Here is a 13,621-nt window from a genome sequence, read left to right as displayed (position 1 = left end):
AATATTACTGAGGACAGTGGGGGTGTTTTACACTTCACAGGGTGTATCTGAAAGTGGGTCATGATATACACAGTGTGTCAGTGAGTGTGTTAATATTAATCTGTGTTCTCTGTCAGTGTGTTAATATTGCTGAGGAGAGTGGGGATGTTTTACACTTCACAGGGTGTATCTGACTGTGGGTCATGATATGCACAGTGTGTCAGTGAGTGTGTTAATATTAATCTGTGTTCTCTGTCAGTGTGTTAATATTACTGAGGGCAGTGGGGATGTTTTACACTTCACAGAGTGTATCTGACTGTGGGTCATGATATACACAGTGTGTCAGTGAGTGTGTTAATATTAATCTGTGTTCTCTGTCAGTGTGTTAATATTACTGAGGACAGTGGGGATGTTTTACACTTCACAGGGTGTATCTGACTGTGAGTCATGATATACACAGTGTGTCAGTGAGTGTGTTAATATTAATCTGTGTTCTCTGTCAGTGTGTTAATATTACTGAAGACAGTGGGGGTGTTTTACACTTCATAGGGTGTATCTGACTGTGGGTCATGATGTACACAGTGTGTCAGTGAGTGTGTTAATATTAATCTGTGTTCTCTGTCAGTGTGTTATATTACTGAGGACAGTGGGGGTGTTTTACACTTCACAGGGTGTGTCTGACTGTGGGTCATGATATACACAGTGTGTCAGTGAGTGTGTTAATATTAATCTGTGTTCTCTGTCAGTGTGTTAATATTGCTGAGGACAGTGGGGGTGTTTTACACTTCACAGGGTTTATCTGACTGTGGGTCATGATGTACACAGTGTGTCAGTGAGTGTGTTAATATTAATCTGTGTTCTCTGTCAGTGTGTTAATATTACTGAGGACAGTGGGGGTGTTTTACACTTCACAGGGTTTATCTGGCTCTGGGTCATGATGTACACAGTGTGTCAGTGAGTGTGTTAATATTAATCTGTGTTCTCTATCAGTGTGTTAATATTACTGAGGACAGTGGGGGTGTTTTACACTTCACCGGGTGTATCTGACTTTGGGTGATGATGTACACAGTGTGTCAGTGAGTGTGTTAATATTAATCTGTGTTCTCTGTCAGTGTGTTAATATTACTGAGGACAGTGGGGGTGTTTTACACTTCACAGGGTGTATCTGACTTAGGGTGATGATGTACACAGTGTGTCAGTGAGTGTGTTAATATTAATCTGTGTTCTCTGTCAGTGTGTTAATATTACTGAGGACAGTGGGGGTGTTTTACACTTCACCGGGTGTATCTGGCTGTGAGTCATGATATACACAGTGTGTCAGTGAGTGTGTTAATATTAATCTGTGTACTCTGTCAGTGTGTTAATATTACTGAGGACAGTGGGGGTGTTTTACACTTCACAGGGTTTATCTGACTGTGGGTCATGATATACACAGTGTGTCAGTGAGTGTGTTAATATTAATCTGTGTTCTCTGTCAGTGTGTTAATATTCCTGAGGACAGTGGGGGTGTTTTACACTTCACAGGGTGTATCTGACTGTGGGTCATGATGTACACAGTGTGTCAGTGAGTGTGTTAATATTAATCTGTGTTCTCTGTCAGTGTGTTAATATTACTGAGGACAGTGGGGGTGTTTTACACTTCACAGGGTGTATCTGACTGTGGGTCATGATATACACAGTGTGTCAGTGAGTGTGTTAATATTAATCTGTGTTCTCTGTCAGTGTGTTAATATTACTGAGCACAGTGGGGGTGTTTTACACTTCACAGGGTGTATCTGACTGTGGGTCATGATGTACACAGTGTGTCAGTGAGTGTGTTAATATTAATCTGTGTTCTCTGTCAGTGTGTTAATATTCCTGAGGACAGTGGGGGTGTTTTACACTTCACAGGGTGTATCTGACTGTGGGTCATGATATACACAGTGTGTCAGTGAGTGTGTTAATATTAATCTGTGTTCTCTGTCAGTGTGTTAATATTACTGAGGACAGTGGGGGTGTTTTACACTTCACAGGGTGTATCTGACTGTGGGTCATGATATACACAGTGTGTCAGTGAGTGTGTTAATATTAATCTGTGTTCTCTGTCAGTGTGTTAATATTTTTTAGGACAGTGGGGGTGTTTTACACTTCACAGGGTTTATCTGACTGTGGGTCATGATATACACAGTGTGTCAGTGAGTGTGTTAATATTAATCTGTGTTCTCTGTCAGTGTGTTAATATTACTGAGGACAGTGGGGGTGTTTTACACTTCACAGGGTTTATCTGACTGTGGGTCATGATGTACACAGTGTGTCAGTGAGTGTGTTAATATTAATCTGTGTTCTCTATCAGTGTGTTAATATTACTGAGGACAGTGGGGGTGTTTTACACTTCACCGGGTGTATCTGACTTTGGGTGATGATGTACACAGTGTGTCAGTGAGTGTGTTAATATTAATCTGTGTTCTCTGTCAGTGTGTTAAGATTACTGAGGACAGTGGGGGTGTTTTACACTTCACAGGGTGTATCTGACTGTGGGTCATGATATACACAGTGTGTCAGTGAGTGTGTTAATATTAATCTGTGTTCTCTTTCAGTGTGTTAATATTACTGAGGACAGTGGGGATGTTTTACACTTCACAGGGTGTATCTGACTGTGGGTCGTGATATACACAGTGTGTCAGTGAGTGTGTTAATATTAATCTGTGTTCTCTGTCAGTGTGTTAATATTACTGAGGACAGTGGGGGTGTTTTACACTTCACAGGGTGTATCTGACTGTGGGTCATGATGTACACAGTGTGTCAGTGAGTGTGTTAATATTAATCTGTGTTCTTTGTCAGTGTGTTATATTACTGAGGACAGTGGGGGTGTTTTACACTTCACAGGGTGTATCTGACTGTGGGTGATGATATACACAGTGTGTCAGTGAGTTTGTTAATATTAATCTGTGTTCTCTGTCAGTGTGTTAATATTACTGAGGACAGTGGGGGTGTTTTACACTTCACAGGGTGTATCTGACTGTGGGTGATGATATACACAGTGTGTCAGTGAGTTTGTTAATATTAATCTGTGTTCTCTGTCAGTGTGTTAATATTACTGAGGACAGTGGGGGTGTTTTACACTTCACAGGGTGTATCTGACTGTGGGTCATGATATACACAGTGTGTCAGTGAGTGTGTTAATATTAATCTGTGTTCCCTGTCAGTGTGTTAATATTCCTAAGGACAGTGGGGGTGTTTTACACTTCACAGGGTTTATCTGACTGTGGGTCATGATGTACACAGTGTGTCAGTGAGTGTGTTAATATTAATCTTTGTTCTCTGTCAGTGGGTTAATATTACTGAGGACAGTGGGGGTGTTTTACACTTCACAGGGTTTATCTGACTCTGGGTCATGATGTACACAGTGTGTCAGTGAGTGTGTTAATATTAATCTGTGTTCCCTGTCAGTGTGTTAATATTTTTGAGGACAGTGGGGGTGTTTTACACTTCACAGGGTGTATCTGACTGTGGGTCATGATATACACAGTGTGTCAGTGAGTGTGTTAATATTAATCTGTGTTCTCTGTCAGTGTGTTAATATTCCTGAGGACAGTGGGGGTGTTTTACACTTCACAGGGTGTATCTGACTGTGGGTCATGATATACACAGTGTGTCAGTGAGTGTGTTAATATTAATCTGTGTTCCCTGTCAGTGTGTTAATATTCCTAAGGACAGTGGGGGTGTTTTACACTTCACAGGGTTTATCTGACTGTGGGTCATGATGTACACAGTGTGTCAGTGAGTGTGTTAATATTAATCTGTGTTCTCTGTCAGTGGGTTAATATTACTGAGGACAGTGGGGGTGTTTTACACTTCACAGGGTTTATCTGACTCTGGGTCATGATGTACACAGTGTGTCAGTGAGTGTGTTAATATTAATCTGTGTTTCCTGTCAGTGTGTTAATATTTTTGAGGACAGTGGGGGTGTTTTACACTTCACAGGGTGTATCTGACTGTGGGTCATGATATACACAGTGTGTCAGTGAGTGTGTTAATATTAATCTGTGTTCTCTGTCAGTGTGTTAATATTCCTGAGGACAGTGGGGGTGTTTTACACTTCACAGGGTGTATCTGACTGTGGGTCATGATATACACAGTTTGTCAGTGAGTGTGTTAATATTAATCTGTGTTCTCTGTCAGTGTGTTAATATTGCTGAGGACAGTGGGGGTGTTTTACACTTCACAGGGTTTATCTGACTCTGGGTCATGATGTACACAGTGTGTCAGTGAGTGTGTTAATATTAATCTGTGTTCTCTGTCAGTGTGTTAATATTACTGAGGACAGTGGGGGTGTTTTACACTTCACAGGGTTTATCTGACTCTGGGTCATGATGTACACAGTGTGTCAGTGAGTGTGTTAATATTAATCTGTGTTCTCTATCAGTGTGTTAATATTACTGAGGACAGTGGGGGTGTTTTACACTTCACCGGGTGTATCTGACTTTGGGTGATGATGTACACAGTGTGTCAGTGAGTGTGTTAATATTAATCTGTGTTCTCTGTCAGTGTGTTAAGATTACTGAGGACAGTGGGGGTGTTTTACACTTCACAGGGTGTATCTGACTGTGGGTCATGATATACACAGTGTGTCAGTGAGTGTGTTAATATTAATCTGTGTTCTCTTTCAGTGTGTTAATATTACTGAGGACAGTGGGGATGTTTTACACTTCACAGGGTGTATCTGACTGTGGGTCGTGATATACACAGTGTGTCAGTGAGTGTGTTAATATTAATCTGTGTTCTCTGTCAGTGTGTTAATATTACTGAGGACAGTGGGGGTGTTTTACACTTCACAGGGTGTATCAGACTGTGGGTCATGATGTACACAGTGTGTCAGTGAGTGTGTTAATATTAATCTGTGTTCTCTGTCAGTGTGTTATATTACTGAGGACAGTGGGGGTGTTTTACACTTCACAGGGTGTATCTGACTGTGGGTGATGATATACACAGTGTGTCAGTGAGTTTGTTAATATTAATCTGTGTTCTCTGTCAGTGTGTTAATATTACTGAGGACAGTGGGGGTGTTTTACACTTCACAGGGTGTATCTGACTGTGGGTGATGATATACACAGTGTGTCAGTGAGTTTGTTAATATTAATCTGTGTTCTCTGTCAGTGTGTTAATATTACTGAGGACAGTGGGGGTGTTTTACACTTCACAGGGTGTATCTGACTGTGGGTCATGATATACACAGTGTGTCAGTGAGTGTGTTAATATTAATCTGTGTTCTCTGTCTGTGTGTTAATATTCCTGAGGACAGTGGGGGTGTTTTACACTTCACAGGGTGTATCTGACTGTGGGTCATGATGTACACAGTGTGTCAGTGAGTGTGTTAATGTTAATCTGTGTTCTCTGTCAGTGTGTTAATATTACTGAGGACAGTGGGGGTGTTTTACACTTCACAGGGTGTATCTGACTCTGGGTCATGATATACACAGTGTGTCAGTGAGTGTGTTAATATTAATCTGTGTTCTCTGTCAGTGTGTTAATATTTTTGAGGACAGTGGGGGTGTTTTACACTTCAGAGGGTTTATCTGACTGTGGGTCATGATATACTCAGTGTGTCAGTGAGAGTGTTAATATTAATCTGTGTTCTCTGTCAGTGTGTTAATAATAGTGAGGACAGTGGGGGTGTTTTACACTTCACAGGGTGTATCTGACTGTGGGTCATGATATACACAGTGTGTCAGTGAGTGTGTTAATATTAATCTGTGTTCTCTGTCAGTGTGTTAATATTTTTGAGGACAGTGGGGGTGTTTTACACTTCACAGGGTGTATCTGGCTGTGGGTCATGATATGCACAGTGCGTCAGTGAGTGTGTTAATATTAATCTGTGTTCTCTGTCAGTGTGTTAATATTACTGAGGAAAGTGGGGGTGTTTTACACTTCACAGGGTGTATCTGACTGTGGGTCATGATGTACACAGTGTGTCAGTGAGTGTGTTAATATTAATCTGTGTTCTCTGTCAGTGTGTTAATATTCCTGAGGACAGTGGGGATGTTTTACACTTCACAGGGTGTATCTGACTGTGGGTCATGATATACACAGTGTGTCAGTGAGTGTGTTAATATTAATCTGTGTTCTCTATCAGTGTGTTAATATTACTGAGGACAGTGGGGGTGTTTTACACTTCACAGGGTTTATCTGACTGTGGGTCATGATATGCACAGTGTGTCAGTGAGTGTGTTAATATTAATCTGTGTTCTCTGTCAGTGTGTTAATATTCCTGAGGACAGTGGGGGTGTTTTACAATTCACAGGGTGTATCTGACTGTGGGTCATGATATACACAGTGTGTCAGTGAGTGTGTTAATATTAACCTGTGTTCTCTGTCAGTGTGTTAATATTCCTGAGGACAGTGGGGGTGTTTTACACTTCACAGGGTGTATCTGACTGTGGGTCATGATATACACAGTGTGTCAGTGAGTGTGTTAATATTAATCTGTGTTCTCTGTCAGTGTGTTAATATTGCTGAGGACAGTGGGGGTGTTTTACACTTCACAGGGTTTATCTGACTGTGGGTCATGATGTACACAGTGTGTCAGTGAATGTGTTAATATTAATCTGTGTTCTCTGTCAGTGTGTTAATATTACTGAGGACAGTGGGGGTGTTTTACACTTCACAGGGTTTATCTGACTCTGGGTCATGATGTACACAGTGTGTCAGTGAGTGTGTTAATATTAATCTGTGTTCTCCATCAGTGTGTTAATATTACTGAGGACAGTGGGGGTGTTTTACACTTCTCCGGGTGTATCTGACTTTGGGTGATGATGTACACAGTGTGTCAGTGAGTGTGTTAATATTAATCTGTGTTCTCTGTCAGTGTGTTAATATTACTGAGGACAGTGGGGGTGTTTTACACTTCACAGGGTGTATCTGACTTAGGGTGATGATGTACACAGTGTGTCAGTGAGTGTGTTAATATTAATCTGTGTTCTCTGTCAGTGTGTTAATATTACTGAGGACAGTGGGGGTGTTTTACACTTCACCGGGTGTGTCTGGCTGTGAGTCATGATATACACAGTGTGTCAGTGAGTGTGTTAATATTAATCTGTGTTCTCTGTCAGTGTGTTAATATTACTGAGGACAGTGGGGGTGTTTTACACTTCACAGGGTTTATCTGACTGTGGGTCATGATATACACAGTGTGTCAGTGAGTGTGTTAATATTAATCTGTGTTCTCTGTCAGTGTGTTAATATTCCTGAGGACAGTGGGGGTGTTTTACACTTCACAGGGTGTATCTGACTGTGGGTCATGATGTACACAGTGTGTCAGTGAGTGTGTTAATATTAATCTGTGTTCTCTGTCAGTGTGTTAATATTACTGAGCACAGTGGGGGTGTTTTACACTTCACAGGGTTTATCTGACTGTGGGTCATGATGTACACAGTGTGTCAGTGAGTGTGTTAATATTAATCTGTGTTCTCTGTCAGTGTGTTAATATTCCTGAGGACAGTGGGGGTGTTTTACACTTAACAGGGTGTATCTGACTGTGGGTCATGATATACACAGTGTGTCAGTGAGTGTGTTAATATTAATCTGTGTTCTCTGTCAGTGTGTTAATATTACTGAGGACAGTGGGGGTGTTTTACACTTCACAGGGTGTATCTGACTGTGGGTCATGATATACACAGTGTGTCAGTGAGTGTGTTAATATTAATCTGTGTTCTCTGTCAGTGTGTTAATATTTTTGAGGACAGTGGGGGTGTTTTACACTTCACAGGGTTTATCTGACTGTGGGTCATGATATACACAGTGTGTCAGTGAGTGTGTTAATATTAATCTGTGTTCTCTGTCAGTGTGTTAATATTACTGAGGACAGTGGGGGTGTTTTACACTTCACAGGGTTTATCTGACTGTGGGTCATGATATACACAGTGTGTCAGTGAGTGTGTTAATATTAATCTGTGTTCTCTGTCAGTGTGTTAATATTACTGAGGACAGTGGGGGTGTTTTACACTTCACCGGGTGTATCTGACTTTGGGTGATGATGTACACAGTGTGTCAGTGAGTGTGTTAATATTAAACTGTGTTCTCTGTCAGTGTGTTAATATTACTGAGGACAGTGGGGGTGTTTTACACTTCACAGGGTGTATCTGACTTTGGGTGATGATGTACACAGTGTGTCAGTGAGTGTGTTAATTTTAATCTGTGTTCTCTGTCAGTGTGTTAATATTGCTGAGGACATTGGGGGTGTTTTACACATCACCGGGTGTATCTGGCTGTGGGTCATGATGTACATAGTGTGTCAGTGAGTGTGTTAATATTAATCTGTGTTCTCTGTCAGTGTGTTAATATTACTGAGGACAGTGGGGGTGTTTTACACTTCACAGGGTTTATCTGACTGTGGGTCATGATATACACAGTGTGTCAGTGAGTGTGTTAATATTAATCTGTGTTCCCTGTCAGTGTGTTAATATTCCTGAGGACAGTGGGGGTGTTTTACACTTCACAGTGTGTATCTGACTGTGGGTCATGATATATACAGTGTGTCAGTGAGTGTGTTAATATTAATCTGTGTTCTCTGTCAGTGTGTTAATATTACTGAGGACAGTGGGGGTGTTTTACACTTCACAGGGTTTATCTGACTGTGGGTCATGATATACACAGTGTGTCAGTGAGTGTGTTAATATTAATCTGTGTTCCCTGTCAGTGTGTTAATATTCCTGAGGACAGTGGGGGTGTTTTACACTTCACAGGGTGTATCTGACTGTGGGTCATGATATATACAGTGTGTCAGTGAGTGTGTTAATATTAATCTGTGTTCTCTGTCAGTGTGTTAATATTACTGAGGACAGTGGGGGTGTTTTACACTTCACAGGGTGTATCTGACTGTGGGTCATGATGTACACAGTGTGTCAGTGAGTGTGTTAATATTAATCTGTGTTCTCTGTCAGTGTGTTAATATTCCTGAGGACAGTGGGGGTGTTTTACACTTCACAGGGTGTATCTGACTGTGGGTCATGATATACACAGTGTGTCAGTGAGTGTGTTAATATTAATCTGTGTTCTCTGTCAGTGTGCTAATATTACTGAGGACAGTGGGGGTGTTTTACACTTCACAGGGTGTATCTGACTGTGGGTCATGATATACACAGTGTGTCAGTGAGTGTGTTAATATTAATCTGTGTTCTCTGTCAGTGTGTTAATATTTTTTAGGACAGTGGGGGTGTTTTACACTTCACAGGGTTTATCTGACTGGGGGTCATGATATACACAGTGTGTCAGTGAGTGTGTTAATATTAATCTGTGTTCTCTGTCAGTGTGTTAATATTACTGAGGACAGTGGGGGTGTTTTACACTTCACAGGGTTTATCTGACTGTGGGTCATGATAAACACAGTGTGTCAGTGAGTGTGTTAATATTAATCTGTGTTCTCTGTCAGTGTGTTAATATTACTGAGGACAGTGGGGGTGTTTTACACTTCACCGGGTGTATCTGACTTTGGGTGATGATGTACACAGTGTGTCAGTGAGTGTGTTAATATTAAACTGTGTTCTCTGTCAGTGTGTTAATATTACTGAGGACAGTGGGGGTGTTTTACACTTCACAGGGTGTATCTGACTTTGGGTGATGATGTACACAGTGTGTCAGTGAGTGTGTTAATATTAATCTGTGTTCTCTGTCAGTGTGTTAATATTGCTGAGGACATTGGGGGTGTTTTACACATCACCGGGTGTATCTGGCTGTGGGTCATGATGTACATAGTGTGTCAGTGAGTGTGTTAATATTAATCTGTGTTCTCTGTCAGTGTGTTAATATTACTGAGGACAGTGGGGGTGTTTTACACTTCACAGGGTTTATCTGACTGTGGGTCATGATATACACAGTGTGTCAGTGAGTGTGTTAATATTAATCTGTGTTCCCTGTCAGTGTGTTAATATTCCTGAGGACAGTGGGGGTGTTTTACACTTCACAGTGTGTATCTGACTGTGGGTCATGATATATACAGTGTGTCAGTGAGTGTGTTAATATTAATCTGTGTTCTCTGTCAGTGTGTTAACATTACTGAGGACAGTGGGGGTGTTTTACACTTCACAGGGTTTATCTGACTGTGGGTCATGATATACACAGTGTGTCAGTGAGTGTGTTAATATTAATCTGTGTTCCCTGTCAGTGTGTTAATATTGCTGAGGAGAGTGGGGATGTTTTACACTTCACAGAGTGTATCTGACTGTGGGTCATGATATACACAGTGTGTCAGTGAGTGTGTTAATATTAATCTGTGTTCTCTGTCAGTGTGTTAATATTACTGAGGACAGTGGGGATGTTTTACACTTCACAGGGTGTATCTGACTGTGAGTCATGATATACACAGTGTGTCAGTGAGTGTGTTAATATTAATCTGTGTTCTCTGTCAGTGTGTTAATATTACTGAAGACAGTGTGGGTGTTTTACACTTCATAGGGTGTATCTGACTGTGGGTCATGATGTACACAGTGTGTCAGTGAGTGTGTTAATATTAATCTGTGTTCTCTGTCAGTGTGTTATATTACTGAGGACAGTGGGGGTGTTTTACACTTCACAGGGTGTATCTGACTGTGGGTGATGATATACACAGTGTGTCAGTGAGTTTGTTAATATTAATCTGTGTTCTCTGTCAGTGTGTTAATATTACTGAGGACAGTGGGGGTGTTTTACACTTCACAGGGTGTATCTGACTGTGGGTGATGATATACACAGTGTGTCAGTGAGTTTGTTAATATTAATCTGTGTTCTCTGTCAGTGTGTTAATATTACTGAGGACAGTGGGGGTGTTTTACACTTCACAGGGTGTATCTGACTGTGGGTCATGATATACACAGTGTGTCAGTGAGTGTGTTAATATTAATCTGTGTTCTCTGTCTGTGTGTTAATATTCCTGAGGACAGTGGGGGTGTTTTACACTTCACAGGGTGTATCTGACTGTGGGTCATGATGTACACAGTGTGTCAGTGAGTGTGTTAATGTTAATCTGTGTTCTCTGTCAGTGTGTTAATATTACTGAGGACAGAGGGGGTGTTTTACACTTCACAGGGTGTATCTGACTCTGGGTGATGATGTACACAGTGTGTCAGTGAGTGTGTTAATATTAATCTGTGTTCTCTGTCAGTGTGTTAATATTGCTGAGGACATTGGGGGTGTTTTACACATCACCGGGTGTATCTGGCTGTGGGTCATGATGTACATAGTGTGTCAGTGAGTGTGTTAATATTAATCTGTGTTCTCTGTCAGTGTGTTAATATTACTGAGGACAGTGGGGGTGTTTTACACTTCACAGGGTTTATCTGACTGTGGGTCATGATATACACAGTGTGTCAGTGAGTGTGTTAATATTAATCTGTGTTCCCTGTCAGTGTGTTAATATTCCTGAGGACAGTGGGGGTGTTTTACACTTCACAGTGTGTATCTGACTGTGGGTCATGATATATACAGTGTGTCAGTGAGTGTGTTAATATTAATCTGTGTTCTCTGTCAGTGTGTTAACATTACTGAGGACAGTGGGGGTGTTTTACACTTCACAGGGTTTATCTGACTGTGGGTCATGATATACACAGTGTGTCAGTGAGTGTGTTAATATTAATCTGTGTTCCCTGTCAGTGTGTTAATATTGCTGAGGAGAGTGGGGATGTTTTACACTTCACAGAGTGTATCTGACTGTGGGTCATGATATACACAGTGTGTCAGTGAGTGTGTTAATATTAATCTGTGTTCTCTGTCAGTGTGTTAATATTACTGAGGACAGTGGGGATGTTTTACACTTCACAGGGTGTATCTGACTGTGAGTCATGATATACACAGTGTGTCAGTGAGTGTGTTAATATTAATCTGTGTTCTCTGTCAGTGTGTTAATATTACTGAAGACAGTGGGGGTGTTTTACACTTCATAGGGTGTATCTGACTGTGGGTCATGATGTACACAGTGTGTCAGTGAGTGTGTTAATATTAATCTGTGTTCTCTGTCAGTGTGTTATATTACTGAGGACAGTGGGGGTGTTTTACACTTCACAGGGTGTATCTGACTGTGGGTGATGATATACACAGTGTGTCAGTGAGTTTGTTAATATTAAACTGTGTTCTCTGTCAGTGTGTTAATATTACTGAGGACAGTGGGGGTGTTTTACACTTCACAGGGTGTATCTGACTGTGGGTGATGATATACACAGTGTGTCAGTGAGTTTGTTAATATTAATCTGTGTTCTCTGTCAGTGTGTTAATATTACTGAGGACAGTGGGGGTGTTTTACACTTCACAGGGTGTATCTGACTGTGGGTCATGATATACACAGTGTGTCAGTGAGTGTGTTAATATTAATCTGTGTTCTCTGTCTGTGTGTTAATATTCCTGAGGACAGTGGGGGTGTTTTACACTTCACAGGGTGTATCTGACTGTGGGTCATGATGTACACAGTGTGTCAGTGAGTGTGTTAATGTTAATCTGTGTTCTCTGTCAGTGTGTTAATATTACTGAGGACAGAGGGGGTGTTTTACACTTCACAGGGTGTATCTGACTCTGGGTCATGATATACACAGTGTGTCAGTGAGTGTGTTAATATTAATCTGTGTTCTCTGTCAGTGTGTTAATATTTTTGAGGACAGTGGGGGTGTTTTACACTTCACAGGGTTTATCTGACTGTGGGTCATGATATACTCAGTGTGTCTGTGAGAGTGTTAATATTAATCTGTGTTCTCTGTCAGTGTGTTAATATTACTGAGGACAGTGGGGGTGTTTTACACTTCACAGGGTGTATCTGACTGTGGGTCATGATATACACAGTGTGTCAGTGAGTGTGTTAATATTAATCTGTGTTCTCTGTCAGTGTGTTAATATTTTTGAGGACAGTGGGGGTGTTTTACACTTCACAGGGTGTATCTGGCTGTGGGTCATGATATGCACAGTGTGTCAGTGAGTGTGTTAATATTAATCTGTGTTCTCTGTCAGTGTGTTAATATTACTGAGGACAGTGGGGGTGTTTTACACTTCACAGGGTGTATCTGACTGTGGGTCATGATGTACACAGTGTGTCAGTGAGTGTGTTAATATTAATCTGTGTTCTCTGTCAGTGTGTTAATATTCCTGAGGACAGTGGGGATGTTTTACACTTCACAGGGTGTATCTGACTGTGGGTCATGATATACACAGTGTGTCAGTGAGTGTGTTAATATTAATCTGTGTTCTCTGTCAGTGTGTTAATATTCCTGAGGACAGTGGGGGTGTTTTACACTTCACAGGGTTTATCTGACTGTGGGTCATGACGTACACAGTGTGTCAGTGAGTGTGTTAATATTAATCTCTGTTCTCTGTCAGGGTGTTAATATTACTGAGGACAGTGGGGGTGTTTTACACTTCACCGGGTGTATCTGACTGTGGGTCATGATGTACACAGTGTGTCAGTGAGTGTGTTAATATTAATCTGTGTTCTCTGTCAGTGTGTTAATATTCCTGAGGACAGTGGGGGTGTTTTACTCTTCACCGGGTGTATCTGACTGTGGGTCATGATGTACACAGTGTGTCAGTGAGTGTGTTAATATTAATCTGTGTTCTCTGTCAGTGTGTTAATATTACTGAGGACAGTGGGGGTGTTTTACACTTCACAGGGTTTATCTGACTGTGGGTCATGATATACACAGTGCGTCAGTGA

This window comes from Heterodontus francisci, unplaced genomic scaffold, assembly GCF_036365525.1.
Source record: "Heterodontus francisci isolate sHetFra1 unplaced genomic scaffold, sHetFra1.hap1 HAP1_SCAFFOLD_121, whole genome shotgun sequence".
In the NCBI taxonomy this organism is placed as follows: domain Eukaryota; kingdom Metazoa; phylum Chordata; class Chondrichthyes; order Heterodontiformes; family Heterodontidae; genus Heterodontus; species Heterodontus francisci.
The sequence above is the reverse complement of the archived record's forward strand: the minus strand, read 5'-3'. Positions refer to the sequence as shown.